This window comes from Pan troglodytes, chromosome 1 (assembly GCF_028858775.2).
Source record: "Pan troglodytes isolate AG18354 chromosome 1, NHGRI_mPanTro3-v2.0_pri, whole genome shotgun sequence".
Classification (NCBI taxonomy): Eukaryota; Metazoa; Chordata; class Mammalia; order Primates; family Hominidae; genus Pan; species Pan troglodytes.
Window position 1 is genome coordinate 189,019,075 of NC_072398.2, and position 15,681 is coordinate 189,034,755.

The window sequence follows — 15,681 nt, forward strand, 5'->3', positions numbered from 1 at the left end:
GCATGGATGGGATAGAGCATTCTACTCAGAAGCACAAATGCAATTATTATGGATCCATGCCAATACAAAGCTTTGATTAGAAACAAGCATCAGAATCTTAAAACACCTCTTAAGTTAATCACCAATGTGTTACTCCTGGTTATACAAAGCCCAAGGTGCAAAGTGTTCCCAGGGAAGAAAGTTTCTGTTGGAAATACTCTTGGGGCTGGTGGGGGAGGAGAGCATGGTACCACGTTTTTTTTGTTTTGTTTTGTTTTGTTTTGTTTTGTTTTGTTTTGCAGTTGCAAGATTTAATAGAGTGAAAATAGAACTCCCATACAAAGGGAGGGGACCCAAAGAGGGTAGCCGTTGCCGGCTGGAATGCCTGGGTTTATATCCTGATCATTGTCCCTTCCATTATGCTCTCAGACGATAGATGACTAGCTATTTCTTTACCTCCTGTTTTTGCCTAATTAGCATTTTAGTGAGCTCTCTTTACTACCTGATTGGTCGGGTGTGAGCTAAGTTGCAAGCCCCGTGTTTAAAGGTGGATGCGGTCACCTTCCTAGCTAGGCTTAGGGATTCTTAGTCGGCCTAGGAAATCCGGGTAGTCCTGTCTCTCAGTACCCTCTCTCAACAGGAAAACCCTGTTGAGAGGTTGGCCGATGACCGCTCTAACTGCTTCCTGCTGAATTGGGGCATAGTAGGGGTCATGCAGTTGAGATTTCCTCAGGAGGGGTGCCTTCAATGTCATCAACATCAGAGCATGGGCTAGCAGGCTGGTCCAGGGATCCACAGTAGATTTTAGTTATGGACTGCCTCTGGGGCTCCATTTGAAGAATGATTTGTAGCTTCACAGCTTCGATTCTGGAAGAGACAAGCTTAACAAGGAGGTTAAAGATACAGGGTCCAAAGAGGAGTAACAATATTATAACTGCTAGAGGTCCTAAGAAGGGGAGAATCCAGGGCATCCATTGGCTGAGGAGGCCCCAGGGTCCAGTGTTTTGAAGCACCTCTGCTCTATGTTGTATGCAATCTCGAATTTCTTTAACTTTCTCGGTGATGATTCTGGATTGATTAACATAATAACAGCATTCTTCCCCTAAAAATAAACAGGTTCCCCCTCTTTTGGCGATTAGCCTAAAGTCTAAAGCTCTTCGATTTTGAAGGACTACTGTTGCTAGGGAGTTAAGTTGGTCTCGCAAGGTGACCAGGAAGTCAGTGACCCATTCCATGTCACCATTTAGTTCTTGAAATAGTTTGTAGAACTGAGTAGGGGTTGTGATACCGCCAATGCGAGTACCTAGTCTGCCTAGCACTCCTGCTCCGATAACAAAAGGAAGAATGGGTACTCTTTTGTTTCAGGGCTTAGGTACAACATAATTGTATAAATCTTGCTCAGTGTAGATGGTCATAGGGGGCACTAAGAATGAGAGGAAGCACATAGATTCTGAAGAGCCATTCAAACAACGATAGGCTGAGGTCACAGACAAAAAATATTCCTGTGGGTAGACAGACTATTTGTGTGGGAGGAGTTACCCACCTGATGCATTAGGAGTTAGTTGTGTCTATAGTATTGCTAAATTTTACACAGGTGAGGTTTGAGGTATGGGTTATTTCCAGATTGGAAACAAGAGGTCCTACTAAAACGGAAGTGGTGTTTATTTCTGGGCTGAAGTTTTTCCATTGTTCAGGTACAGGGATTGAAATGTATGGCCTGAAGTGCAGGGGGTTATTTTTTTGGCACACTTTACAGGCCCTGACTATCTGCTTGATAGTTTTGAAAAGGCCTGGTCCAGTAAATAATGATTTGGCCATCTGATGGGTGCTATCAATGCCTAAGGGAAAGGTTTGGTGAAGGGTTTTAAGTAATTTCCACTGGTTAGCTGCTGGCAAAAGTATTTTTCCTTCTTTGGTGGTTAGCCATTCTGAGGGGAGGAAACTATGTCCTCGTGAGGTTCTCCATTCCATTTCTTCTTCTGAGTACTGGGACTTGGTTTCCTGGAGGGGATTACCCCATACTAGGGGTCCTTCTATAAGCATTTCTAATGGAGGGTCCTGCCTTGCGGCTCTTTTGGCTTCAATATCCGCTTGGCGGTTCCTTTCTATTTCCCTTTCCTTTTCTTTCTGATGACTCTGGCAGTGTAAGACTGCCACCTCTTTAGGTTTCTGTACAGCTGACAATAATCTCCTAATGGCTTCCTGATGTTTGATAGGTGTTCCCTCGGAAGTTAGGAATTCCCTTTCTCTCCATATTGCTGTGTGGGCATGGAGGACTAGGTGAGCATACTTACAGTCTGTATATATATTTACCCTTTTTCCTTCTCCTAATTCTAGTGCCCGAGTGAGGGCTATTAGTTCTGCCAGCTGAGCACTAGTTCCTGGAGTGAGGAGATTACTTTCAAGTATTCCATTATCACTGACCACTGCATACCCTGCTTTTCGAAGTCCTTTTTCTACGAAGGAACTTCCATCAGTATACAAGTTGAGGTTGGGATCAGTCAAGGAGACCTCTAAAAAGTCCCCTCAATCAGCATAGGTTTGAGCAATTACTTGTGGACAGTTATGTTCTTTCCTTTCTTCATTGTCTGGAAGAAATGTGGCTGGGTTAAGAGTTGCACAAGTGCGCAGTCACGGCACTGGCCTTTCAAGTAATAGAGCCTGATATTTAAGCAAACAGTTGTCTGACAGCCACAAGTCTTCTTTAGCAGTGAGTATGCCATTCACATCATGAGATGTCCACACAGTAAGATCTCTTCCCTGTATTATTTTAACTGCTTCAGATACTAAGACTGCTACTGCCATCACTACCCATAAACAATGAGGCCAACCGTTTGCCACTACATCAATTTCCTTACTCAGGTATGCCCTGGGTTGCAAGCTCATCCCTCGGACCGTGTAAGGACTCCTAGAGCTATTTCTGTTTTTCCTGTGACATATAAAGAAAAGTCTTGCCCCATTAGCAAGCTTAACACTGGGGCTTGGGTTAGGGCCTTCTTTAGGGCCTAGAAAGCCGCTTCTGCTTCAAGTGTTCATCTTACTAAATGGGTATTGGCTTTCTGAGTTTCCTTAATTAGTGTATGTAATGGCCTGGCTATTTTGCCATACCTGGGAATCCATATTCGGCAGAAGCCTGTTATGCCAAGGAATGCTCTTAGTTGCTTTAGGGTTTTGGGATGAGGATAAGCCAGTATGGGCTGGATACAGTCCTCACTGAGGGCCCTGGTGTCTTTGGATAATTTTAGCCCGAAGTATTTAACCTGTTGTGAGCAGAGCTGAGCCTTTGGTTTGGAAACCTTGTAGCCACAGGTGGCGAGGAAATTAAAGAGCGCTTGGGTGGCTTGATGGCACAAGGTTTCTGAACGGGTGGCTAGAAGTAAATCATCCACATACCGAAGGACAAGAGTGTCCAGGTATGAGAACTGGCTCAAGTCTTGGGCTAATTCCTGGCCAAATAGATGGGGGCTATCCCTGAACCCTTGGGGTAAAACAGTCCAGGTGAGTTGAGATGTTGGGTTTGAAGGATCTTCAAAGGCAAACAAGAAGTACAGGGATGCAGAAAAAGGCATCCTTAAGGTCCAGGACTGTAAACCACTCTGTTTCCTCTGGTATTTGGGAAAGCACAGTATAAGGGTTAGGTACAGCTGGGTATAGAGGAACAATGGCCTCATTGATAATCCTGAGATCTTGTACTAGCCTCCACTGTCCGTTGGGTTTCTGTACTCCTAAAATTGGAGTATTGCAGGGGCTATTGCATGGTTTTACTAGGCCTTGGGCTTTTAGGTCCTTAACAATCTTTTGAGTCCTTGTTGGGCCTCGGGTCTAAGAGGGTACTGCCTTTGGTAGGGAAAGGAGGCAGAATCCTTTAGTTTAACTTGAACAGGATGGGCATTCCTGTCCATATTGTCCTTCTATTGCCCAGACTTCAGGATTAATTCCTTCCTCAAGCAGGGGACAGCAAATGGGTGTTCCTTTTCCTATGTTCAGGTGTATAATGGCCCCTGCTTTTGCTAGAATGTCTCTCCCTAACAAGGGAGTGGGGCTTTCAGGCATAATTAGAAAAGCATGTGAAAAGAGTAAAGTTCCCCAGTCACAACTTAGTGGCTGAGAGAAGTATGTAGTGACTGGCTGTCCTAGGACCCCCTCGGATAGTGACAGATCTGGAGGACAGTTGTCTGGGACAGGAAAGTAAGACTGAGAAGGCTGCGCCAGTGTCCAGGAGACAGTTAACTTCCTGGCTCTCAATGGTCATACATACCCGGGGCTCTGAGGGTGATGGCATGGGCTGGCACTTGCCCCGGGCACCCTCAGTCCTGCTGCTGGATCATCAGGTTAGTGGCTTCTGACTCAGAGGACCTTCGTCCCCTGGGGCAGTAGGCCTTCCAGTGATTCCCTTGACATAAGGGGCATGGACGAGGGGCGGCTTATTTCTACTTGGACAATCTTTTCTAAAGCGTCCTTGTAGACCGCACTGGAAGCAAGCCCTATTAGGCATTCAATTTGCCCAGCTTTTCCTGTTTCCAGAGCCTCCAAAGTCCACTTGCCTGAGGGCCATGACTAAAGCGGTGGCCTTTTTTTAATCCCGTTTGTCCCGTTCCGCCTGCTTCTCCTGACCTCTATTGTAAAAATCTGAGGTTGCCAAGTTCAGTAGGGTTTCTAAGTTTTGCTCTGGGCCTAAGGAAGACTTTTGAAGTTTTTTTCTAGTGTCTGCAGCTGACTGAGTGATAAACTTATCCTTTAAGATTAGTTGGCCTTCAGTAGAGTCAGGTGACAGAGAGCTATGCTTCCTCAATGCCTCCCTTAGTCTCTCCAGAAAGGCGGTAGGATTTTCTTCCTTTCCATGTATTATAGTGGACATCATTGAATAATTCATGGGCTTCTTCCTAGTTTTCTTTAGTCCTTCTAGCATGCAAGTTAGCAAATGTCTGCGGCACCAATCTCCATGTTCTGATTCTGTGTCCCAGTGAGGGTCTACACTGGGAACTGCCCGCTGGCCTGAGGGGAATCGTTCTCTTTGCTCTGTTGTCATCCTATCATTGACCTGACTGAGATACCAGAGATCACCAAACTCTCGGCCTGCAGTTATGGCGGCACTTCTCTCATTTGAGGTTAGTGTCTGATTTAGCAGTAACATTATATCTCTCCATGTCAGATCAAAGGATTGTCCTAACCCTTGTAAAACATCAGTATAGCCATCAAGGTTATCTGAGAATTTACCTAGGTCTATTTTAATTTGCTTTAAGTCTGAGAGAGAAAAAGGTACATGCACTCTGCTGGGCCAAATTCTCCTCCTCCCACAGCTTGGAGGGGGCATAATTGGAGACTATTGGCACTCTTTGGTTCATTGTTTACCCCTTTGTCTATCTCCTTTTGGACGTTTGGGTTGAAGGCGGGGTCCTTATTAGTTGGGGAAGGAGTCAGGGGGATGCCGAGGTAGGGAGGTAGACTCTGAAGGCTTCCTGTAGGGCATAAATCACACTTTTTACATAATTGTGAGTTGTCTCTTAATGAAAAGAAAGTTTGTACATATAGCACTTCACTCCATTTACCTTCTTTTCTACAAAAGAGGTCTAGCTGTAAGATGGGGTTATAATTTATACTTCTCTCAGGAGGTCAGGTTTCTCCCCCTTGAAGAGGATATTGTGGCCAGGCAGTACTGCAGAGGAATATAAATCGTTTCTTTCTTAGCATCTGAGGGTCAAATTGGCCCCAGTTCTCCAGAATATATCTTCAGGGTGTTTTTGCCTTGTGGGGAACGTTTCCCATCTGAAAAAAGAACATAGGGATGCCAGCACCCCTAGTCATTTTCCGATGAGCATTAGTCCTAGAGCGTCCTCTATGGTCCTAATGCTTTTTCCTTTCCAGGGTGCATCACCACCCATGGACCTCTGCTTATCGGATTAGTGATGCTCACTGATGTAGCAGTCCTGCATCCCTTTTCCTGCCTTTCTTGACCACAAAGAAAGGGGTCCGGGCTGCTGGATTCCAGTGGTCCTTTACCAGTGTGTCCAACATTGCGTTTGTGCTCAGGGGTGAGTCCTAGAGCTGGGCTGGGTTCCTGAGTATTTCATAGCAACCCAGCTGCCCCGTCAAGATGCATTCCCATAAACAACAGTTCTTATGCAAATTCGTTTCAGAGAGAGTGTAGGTAACATGGTACCATGTTCTAAGCAAAAAGCCGTCTCTTCCCTAGGTGATCCTTAATGGCTCTGGAGAGGATAGCCTTGGTTAAAACTTTGTTACATTAATAAAAGGAGCCAATATTAAAAGATATTCCCAAATGTCTTGTTTTCCTTGTTAAAATTTTTTTTAATTGTGACAAAATACACATAACAAAATTTACCATTTTAACCATTGTTAAGCATACAGTTCAGCGGCATTTAACACCTTCATATTGTGCAACCTGGTATTATCCTTCTCCAGAACATTTTATATCTTACAAAATTAAAACTGGACTTATCAAACAATAACTCCTACTTCCTCTCACCCCCTGCCCAGTCCCTGGCAACCATCATTCCACTTTCTGTCTCTATGAATTTTATTACTCTAAGTACCTCATATAAGTGGAATCATACAGTATTTGTTATTTTGTGACTGACTTATTTAACTCAGCACACTGTCTTTAAGGTTCATCTGTGTAGTAGCATGTGTCAGAATTTCCTTCCTTTTTAAGGCTGAATAATATTCCATTGTATGGATATACCACATTTTATTTATCCATTCATCTGCTGATGGATATCAGGTTGCTTCAATTATTGTTTCTGTTTTGTAACTAGAAAGTTACTCTTTAGCCAGATATTTTACATATTATCAAAAAGCTATGGCTTCCTTGAATTCTTCAGAATAAACATAAAATTTCCTGCCAATAACTTTCAGATGCCATAACCGTACTAATTTATGTTCTGGTAATAACTCTAGACACTGAGAATTTTAGGTTTCAAAAATAAATCAGAACTAGATTCCATTCTCAAAGAAGTATGGTCTAGCTGGCAAAATAAATTAGGCACACAGATAATGTTAATAGTTTGTCTGTGTGTAGAGAAGATGGAGAAGGGGGCCTCAGAAAGTGAAGTGGGAATATTTGGCTGGGCAGACTAAAGAGATCATTGAATTCAGGCTCAGGAATTTGGACTCAAGGTAGGTAGTGGGAAGCCACTGAATATTTCAGATTGTTTTGATTTTTATAGATTACTTTGTTTCTTTTCTATTTAATTTTTTAAAATTATGCAAAACATTTACATGATTTTGAACTTAAAACTATAAAATATGATACATTCAAAGAGATCCAGCTTCCACCTAAATCCTCTTCCCATTGTTCTTTCCTTTCTCCTATAGGTAACCCATTTTATTAATTTTTGGTTTATCTTTCCATTTCTTCTTTTTGAGAATATAAGCAAATATGTGGCTGGGCGTGGTGGCTCATGCCTGTAATCCCAGCACTTTGGGAGGCCGAGGCAGGCGGATCACGAGGTCAGGAGATCGAGACCATCCTGGCTAACATGGTGAAACCTGTCTCTACTAAAAAATAAAAAAAATAAAAAATTAGCTGGGCGTGATGGCGGGCGCCTGTAGTCCCAGCTACTTGGGAGGCTGAGGCAGGAGAATGGTGTGAACCCGGGAGGCCGAGCTTGCAGTGAGCCAAGTTCATGCCACTGCACTCCAGCCTGGGCAACAGAGCGAAACTCCGTCTCAAAAAAAGAAAAAAAAAAAGAAAATATAAACAAATATGTATATATCTTCCTGTTTATATTAAAAAGTAGCATATTATGTTCATTCTTCTGAATTTTGTATTTTCACTTACATTCCTTCATATCAATATATAGAGATTTTCCTCACTCCTTTCTGTGTCTGAGAATTATTTGTATAATTCTCAGTTTTATGAATGCAACTAGTCCCTAATTCATGGACATTTGGGGGTTGTTTTCATTTATTTACTATTGCAAATTGTGTTTTGATAAATAGCTTTGTGCATGTATCATTTTACATATTGCTAGTATGTCTTTGGGATAGATTCCTAGCTTAAAGGATCAAGGCTTAGGTAATTTGGCCATACATTGCAAAAAAGTTCCATAGGGGTTATACCACTCTGCATTCTTGCTAACAATGCATGCAAGTCTCTGATTCTTCACAGTCATGCCAGTAGGGTATGTCATCAAACTTTTGGATTCTTGCGTATCTGACAAGGGGAAATGATGTGTTAGTGTAGTTCTAATTTGCATCCATAGAAACTACTGATATTTTAGGGATAAATCAGTAGGCCTTAACAACTTTAAATGTGGAGGCCAGTGAGAATGAGAAGAGTAAAAGGATGAAAAGATCAAGGAGAGCAAATATAGGTGACAAGTTATCATTTGAGTTGCTGATGGGACACCCATATGGATGTGTTAATTGTGCCTTTGGATCTAAGAAAGACATCATACATCCACATAAAGATGGTGGTTGAAGTTGTGAGACTGCATGAGACTGCCAAAGCTGGAAATGTAGATAAGAAGAAGGGCAAGAAAATATATTTCTAATACAGCCACAGTTGGATAAACTAAATCATCTTCTTTCTCCATGTCCTTCCTCCCTTTTTCTATTATTTTTGAGGTTTTAATTTTTATTATTAATATTATTTTCAGACTTAGAGGTGACAGATCTCCTGTGTCCTCTACTGAAATACTTGAGAAAAGAATGGCAAAGGAAATTGGCGGATTACACTTGCCACTGAAAGTGTGATCCAGCAATCCAGTAGCAGGGAGATACCTGTGAGCTTGTTAGAAGTGCAGAAGTTCAGGCCCCAGCCCTGATCTATGGCTTAGAAATGGTGTTTTCTCAAGATGTGTGGGCAATTCATGGCTTCTTCATGCCCTTTTGATCAGCTGGACTTTGCTGGACAAAATAAAAAGTTGTCTGGTTGTGCCTTAAATTTATAATTCCAGATCATAACCGGGTGCTCTGTATTTTCTACTGTGTTTCTCTAGTGGGCCTGCTTTCACAATCCCAAGGTTATTACTTCACACTTTTTCCCCTTCTGCAAATTTCACTTACCCTCCCTGCTTATTCTCAAACCATGTCCTTCCCTATTTTATGTAGAAAATTGAAGCCATCAGATGGGAATTCCCTCATACTTCCACCACCAAATTTATCACCATGCTGGCATTTACACCCCCTTTCCTTCTTCTCTGTAGTGTGATGGAAGAAGTGTCTGTCCCTCCTTAGATCATAGACCACTCTTCCTATGTGTGCCTGGATTCTATTCCCTTTCTCTAGGATCGGCTCCTTGGCCATCGTCTTCCAGTGCCATCAATGGCTCCCACTTTTCTGGATCATTCCCATTAGTAGACAAACCTGACGACATGAACTGTCTTTTTAAAAACCACCTCTTCCTTGACTGCTTGCCCTACTCTACCCACTGCCCCATTCCTTTGCTTCCCTTCACAGTAAAACTTCTTGAAAGGGTTGCCTTCCTGCTGTCTGCCTTCCATCCACTTTTCAGCATGTTTCGGCCTGGCCTCTAACTCACCACACCGTGGAAACTGTTCTTGTCAAGGTTGTCAGTGACCTCAGTGATGTCAAATCCAATAGATACTTTCAGCAAAATTTGACACATTTGACCATTTTGAAAAGTTCCCTCTTGTGGTTTTTGGGACACCATACTCTGCTGGTTTTCCTCTTCTACCTGACCTTTTAGTGTTGATGTTTTCTCTCTTTCTCTCTGTCTGTCTCTCTCCCCCGCTCCCTCCCTCCTTCCCTTTCCGCCTGTCCTCCCCCTCTCTCTCCTCTGTCTTTACCAGCTTCTCTCTATATCCTCTCTCTTCATGCTCTCCTGTTATACTTGTGCCCTCTCACTTCCCCCACCTTCTCAAATCTTCTCTCCTTTCATTCTCAATTTTTTTCTTTAGAGGCAACATTCATTTTATAGCTCCCCATAACTTTCCCATTCCCTGTTGCCTTATACACAACGTGTTTCTTGCATTTACATTGACTACCTGGCCTCTGTGGTCATTTGTGTTTGGGATCACTCTCCTAAGCCACATATTGTAGATATTTATGTAAACATTTTTGTCTCTTTCTTGATAGTATGTTCTCTAAGAGTTCATTTCACCTCCAACAGTGCCTAGCACAGTGCCTTGAGAATAGCAGAAATAAAATTTATTGCATAAAATAAATAAGCAAATACATATATACATGCAAATATTCTTGAAAATCTGAAATTCAAACATTTTCACTTTAAAGAGGGTGCATAAGAAAAATGCCTGGCACAGTGTTGGGCACCTAGTGGGCATTTGGGGTTTTTGGTTAACTAATTGAATGTTAGCAATCTGTAGATTTCTGATATGACAAATAACTTAGTGACTCACTCACCATTTAGGAATATTCTGAAGTACCTATATTTTTTAAAATTCAGCTCAATTGTATATTTCATTAGAAGTAGAAATATGAGGCAGAGAATGTCAGGGTATCAGAAAAATATGATTGAATATTTAGTGACTTCTGAGATAAATGCTGTTAAGAATAAAACAAAGTATTTTACATTAATGTGAGGTATCTTTTAGGTATCATTCAAAAATCATTTTGTAATTAATATTGCTAAATGAAAATACTAATAGCCTAAGGCTAGGTGCCTCAGACTAAAGTAAAATAATCAATAATGTGATCAAATTATCCATAATGAAAATATATTAATAATGAGAATTGAAAAACGGGAAATAAAAAATAAAGAAAAAGAAAAAAGAAAAATGGGAAATAAAAACAATGATTTGGAGATGGAAGACATATATTTAGCTTAATAACCTTAATAACTCAGGCAAGTACTGAGTCTTGGTTTTCTTAGGTCTGAAACAACAAGATTGGATTTAGTTATCTCTAAGTTCTTTTCCAGCTATAAAATCTTTGTATTTATGTAATAAATAAAGGGCTGCTAGTTCTATGATCCTGATGTTTACTTTTTCAATGCATGTTTGATTCTGTTCAGAGAAAATACCTGGTAAGCCCTAATGGAAACCATCTGTTAGAAAAAGAAGGAGACAGAATCGTGGAGCTCTGTTGACTTCCCTCGTCTTACCAGCAAAGAGAAGAGGTGTAGTAATTCTTAAAAAGGAAGAAAGAAGAGAGATCAAAGTGGGAGAAGGAAAAATAAAAAGAAAAAGGACTAAGCACTTTCCTCTTTCCTCTGAGAGACTGCGGTGGCTCTCCCACCTTTCCAGAGACTCGTCAGCACCTGCCTGGTGGACAGCACCACATCTTTAAATTCTAAGGTTCTAACCCCTTTATTCCCAAATTCTGGAGTTCACTAACAAAGTGGTTTTCATTCTTTAAAAAATGAAATGAAACCAAAGAGGGACACACAGAGGGCTTCCAAAATAAAATGCTAGATCTTAAATTGGGTGCTTGGTTTATGAATTATTTTGTATTGATCAACTTTCCATTATAAAATAAATGAATTAAAAATATATATCACAATAAAACAAAAAGAAGAGCCATTCTCATTTAAAGAGAGGCCTTATCTCCAGAGAAATAATTAGAGGCTATCATCTATCAATCCTAAAGGGTTTTAGTAAAAACCGTTACTGCTGCCTCCGAGGTATAAGGTAAGCTGAGGTAAGCAAGCAGGGTAGTGGCAAAGATCATGTGTGAGAACAAGAATTTGAAGAGGAAGATAGAAGGGATCTAGATATTCGATGAAGTCCAGAAAGGCTGGCTTTGATATGAACAGCAGCATTTCAATCAGCCTCATGAGAAGCTCCACAATGCAGAAGTCAAAGAATGTGATCTTGCCTTTGAGCAGAGTCTGATGAAAATTCCTAGAGTAGGACTCAGATTCCCCCATAGTTTTGTATTTAGGTTATGAGAATGAGACTAAGAACCAGATTGTCACTAACAGAAAGCAAAATCTCAGCATAATTTTCATTGTGTGGAGTTCAGAAATGCATTTGAACTGCAGGCTTCATCATTTGTATCTCTGACCATTTGCTTTTATGCCTGGCGGAAGGTCCAGGCAGCCACTAACTGCTCAAATCCTTCCATTCTGGACTTGCTCTTCCTCTGTCAGTTCTCATCCTTACTTTCTTTTTGAGTGTTCTAGATGGCATTAATCAACATTCATCAGTGGTTTGGTTACACTGAATTATCTTGGTTCCCTTCCCCCATTACTTCATTTTCCCCTGACCTTCCTCCTTCTCCTGGACTCATTAACACTCATTCCTGGCATTCAGTAGATGTTGATTAAGCACTTACTATGTGTTAGTTACTGTTCCAGGTGCTGGGGACAAATGGGTGAACCACATATACATGGCTTCTGCATTGATGCACGGTATGGTATGGTGGGGAAGGAGAAGGTAGATGTTAAACAGCCTTCTACAGAGGTTAATACATATTTTGGTCCATGCCATATAGGGGAGATGTGGTGCTATGAGAGACAATATCAGGGGTGACCTACTCAAAATAGAGTGGTCAGGAAACTTAGCTCTGAGGAGGTGGCATTTAAATTGCGTCCTGAGTAATGAGAGGGAATCAGGCAAGTGAAAGAGAGGAAAGCGTGTTCCATGCAGAAAGTAAAGTATGTGCAAAGGCCAGGAGAAGAAGACTGTGGCACTGGAAGACCTTAAAGAAAGCTGGTGACACACCCCAGACACATACAGTGGTGTTAACAGATAAAAACAATGGTTGATTTGTCCACATATAGAATACTTTGTGCAGATCTGGGCACACTACTCTTAAGGTGCTGGCATGAACAAGTGCTCATGATTGGTTGTTCAGTCTTGAATGTATGGCATGACTCTACATATACAATGCACCAGTTAGGATTCTCAGTTGCAAGTGCTAGAATGTCCAATCAGAACTTTCTTAAGCAAAATAGATATTATTAGTTGACATATCTCAAAAGTCCATGACCAGGGATACCCTCAGGCCTGGCTGTACCAATGGTTCAAATGTTTTAGACTGGCATTGTCCACTAGAGAGAAAATATGAGCCATATGCATCATCACTTCAACATGTGATCAAAATAAAAATTATTGGTGAGATATTTTACATTCCTTTTTCCTTCTGAGTCTTTGAGATGCAGTGTGCCTTTTGTACTTACATCACATTTCTGTACTGGTCACATTTCAAGTGTTCAATAGCTACATATGGCTAGTGGCTACCATTTTGGATAGTGCAGGTCAAGGCCTTCGATCCTCTCAGTTTCAATTTGATAATTACCTAGATTGTCTTCCTAGAAGTCTGAGCAAAAGTTTCTTTGTGTCTCGCTGGCTCTAAAAGAGTCCTGTGACCACCTTGAACCAACATCATGACCAGGAAGAAAGTGTTGTGCCCAGCAGTTTAGAACCAAATCGCATGCTGTACCCCAGGACTGCAGGAGAGGGGTAGGCTCCATGTGAACTCTGTGTATAGAATATATATTTATTATTTTTGGCCACCCAGTATCCATTTATCTGACTTTGGATAATAATGTTGGGGGATCAGTTCTCCCCACATAAAGAGGACTGGAAAGAAGACTGTTAATGGAGGTTATCTCTGGAAAGAATGATTCCAGGTATTATAAATGGTACCACTTTTATTTTCTGTTTTATAAATTTCAGTTTTTAGTTTATTGCTACTAGCATGCACTGTTTTATTTTTATTTATGATTTTAATGAAGAATATAAACATAGCTTTCTTTGTTGTAAAAAGGTTAGGACCAAATAGGGAGAATGATCTAATACTGGGGTGACCAAATGGTTTTCCTAGGACAGCCCTGGCTTATACCAGTGATTATAGTGTAATTATTAATAGAAATCCCTTTACCTCCAGTGTGTCCCATCATAAGAGCATATGGTCATCCAGTATAATAATACTTTAAAACCATCATGGGTACTGATATGGTTAATTCAGACTCCACAAATACCTTGAGATAACAGAATGATTTGATAGATATACCTTGAACCCCAATAAAAGACAGAGTAGTCACACTTTGTATTTGTGCATCATCAGGAAATGAGGCATTCCAAGAGTTAATTTTTCTAACTGAAGCTTGCCCTCTAAGCATCAAAATGTTTTAACATTTAACTACTTTTGATGGAAATATTACTCTGTGATATTTTATATTTTCCCACCTTCTTAAGTGGAGTAGACCAAACATAATGGAACTACTTCTTGTTGACATAAGTTATTGCAGAGCTTTCCACCTGGTGGACAAAAGCTCAGTGGTGTGTTGTGAATGGATTACAGGTGTGTGGAAATATGATCCCTCCATCTCCACCTCTCAGGGAAGCCAGGCCGGGCTTGAGGGGTGACAGAAGCCCCTGGATCAGTTGCCTCTTGCTGAGTCATCTGAATAGATTCATTTTCTGTGTGCATCTTGACTTGCACATGAGTCATCTGAATAGATTGATTTTCTGTGTGCATCTTGACTTGCAATAGGTTGGGAAGCATTAGTTACTGCTTTGTATTATAGTTCAGAGATTCTGGCAGGTGACCCTCCATCTTGGGGTTACAGAGGGTGATTTACATTTACACTTGAACTGAATTTCCCTGAATTGACTACTTCTCCTTGCTCTTTGTAGCACTCTTCCTTTTTACTTGCAGGCAATTGCCATTGCTTGTTACTGTCTTTCCTATGTAGTCTGCTATCTTATTTTACACAGGTTTGTTTAGGTTAGGTGAAATATACTTGAGTATAGCTCGACTCCCCTAACTGAAGATTTAGTGGTAGCTGTTCACATTGTTGTCTTTGAAACTCATTGCTGTGCTGTTGCTATGCTCCAGGTATCTAAGATGATCTTAGAATATCACGTTATGTTTCCTCATTAGAGATGGTAGAAATCTTATAGAGGGCTCTTTATTCTTAGAGTTAGTTGTAGTTTATTTTATATATATTATATATATAAAATATATATAATATATAATATAAATATATATATAATTTCAAGAAGACTAAATTGCTAGATAATACAGGATTACAGGAAAGAAAAGAATATTTTACACAAACACACATATTTACATACATATATATGTATACAGAGAGAGAGTGAGAGAGACATTTAAAAAACATGGAGGACAGTTATGCCCTCTTTGCAAACCAATCTCAGAAAGGTCAGTTGTCATGTTCACTCAACAAATAGTCCCTTGTTGCCATTCTGAAACTGAATGCCCTTGTGGCTGGACAACTGGACTCAGCTAATAAGGCATTTCTGATGCTTTTGTGTTCTTATGCAAGGATGGACCTTTTCCAGCATTGTAAATGACAGCAGGAAATACTCAATGGGCCACAGGAAATAATTAACATCATCTGGGATAGTCTGACTCAGAAGTTAAAAGTAAGGATTTTAAAATCTGACCTGGGAATTAATTCTAGTTCTAACATATGTTAATTCTGTGGATTAGACGAGTTTCTTAGTCCCTCTGAGTCCCACTTCTCTCACTGAGTTGTTGTGAAGGTGAAGTGAGAACATGTTTGCTATTAGCTAAGCATAGTCTTTGGCTAGTAGTGAGTGGTCACTAAATTGTAGTTGTTTCATTATCATTTTTAATAATAATAATATATGGAGTAGTTAATGATTAATGACAAGACTTACCTTTGGGGAAACTAGAATAAATAATAAAACATAAGTATAATGTTTTTGTCATTAGCCTAATTTTGAGTAATTAGTTGCCTGTCATATTTCTCACTAAATGGTGACATGTATGAACAATTCTGAAATTAAGTGGACTAGAAAGCCTCTAGAGTTATTTTATTCT

At 40.6% G+C, this 15,681-nt stretch overlaps 1 pseudogene; it reads right to left on the bottom strand.

Annotated features, from left to right (window-relative positions):
• Positions 1 to 563: 563 nt before the first annotated feature.
• On the bottom strand, positions 564 to 3,548 carry LOC134809791 (uncharacterized; annotated as a pseudogene).
• Positions 3,549 to 15,681: the final 12,133 nt, after the last annotated feature.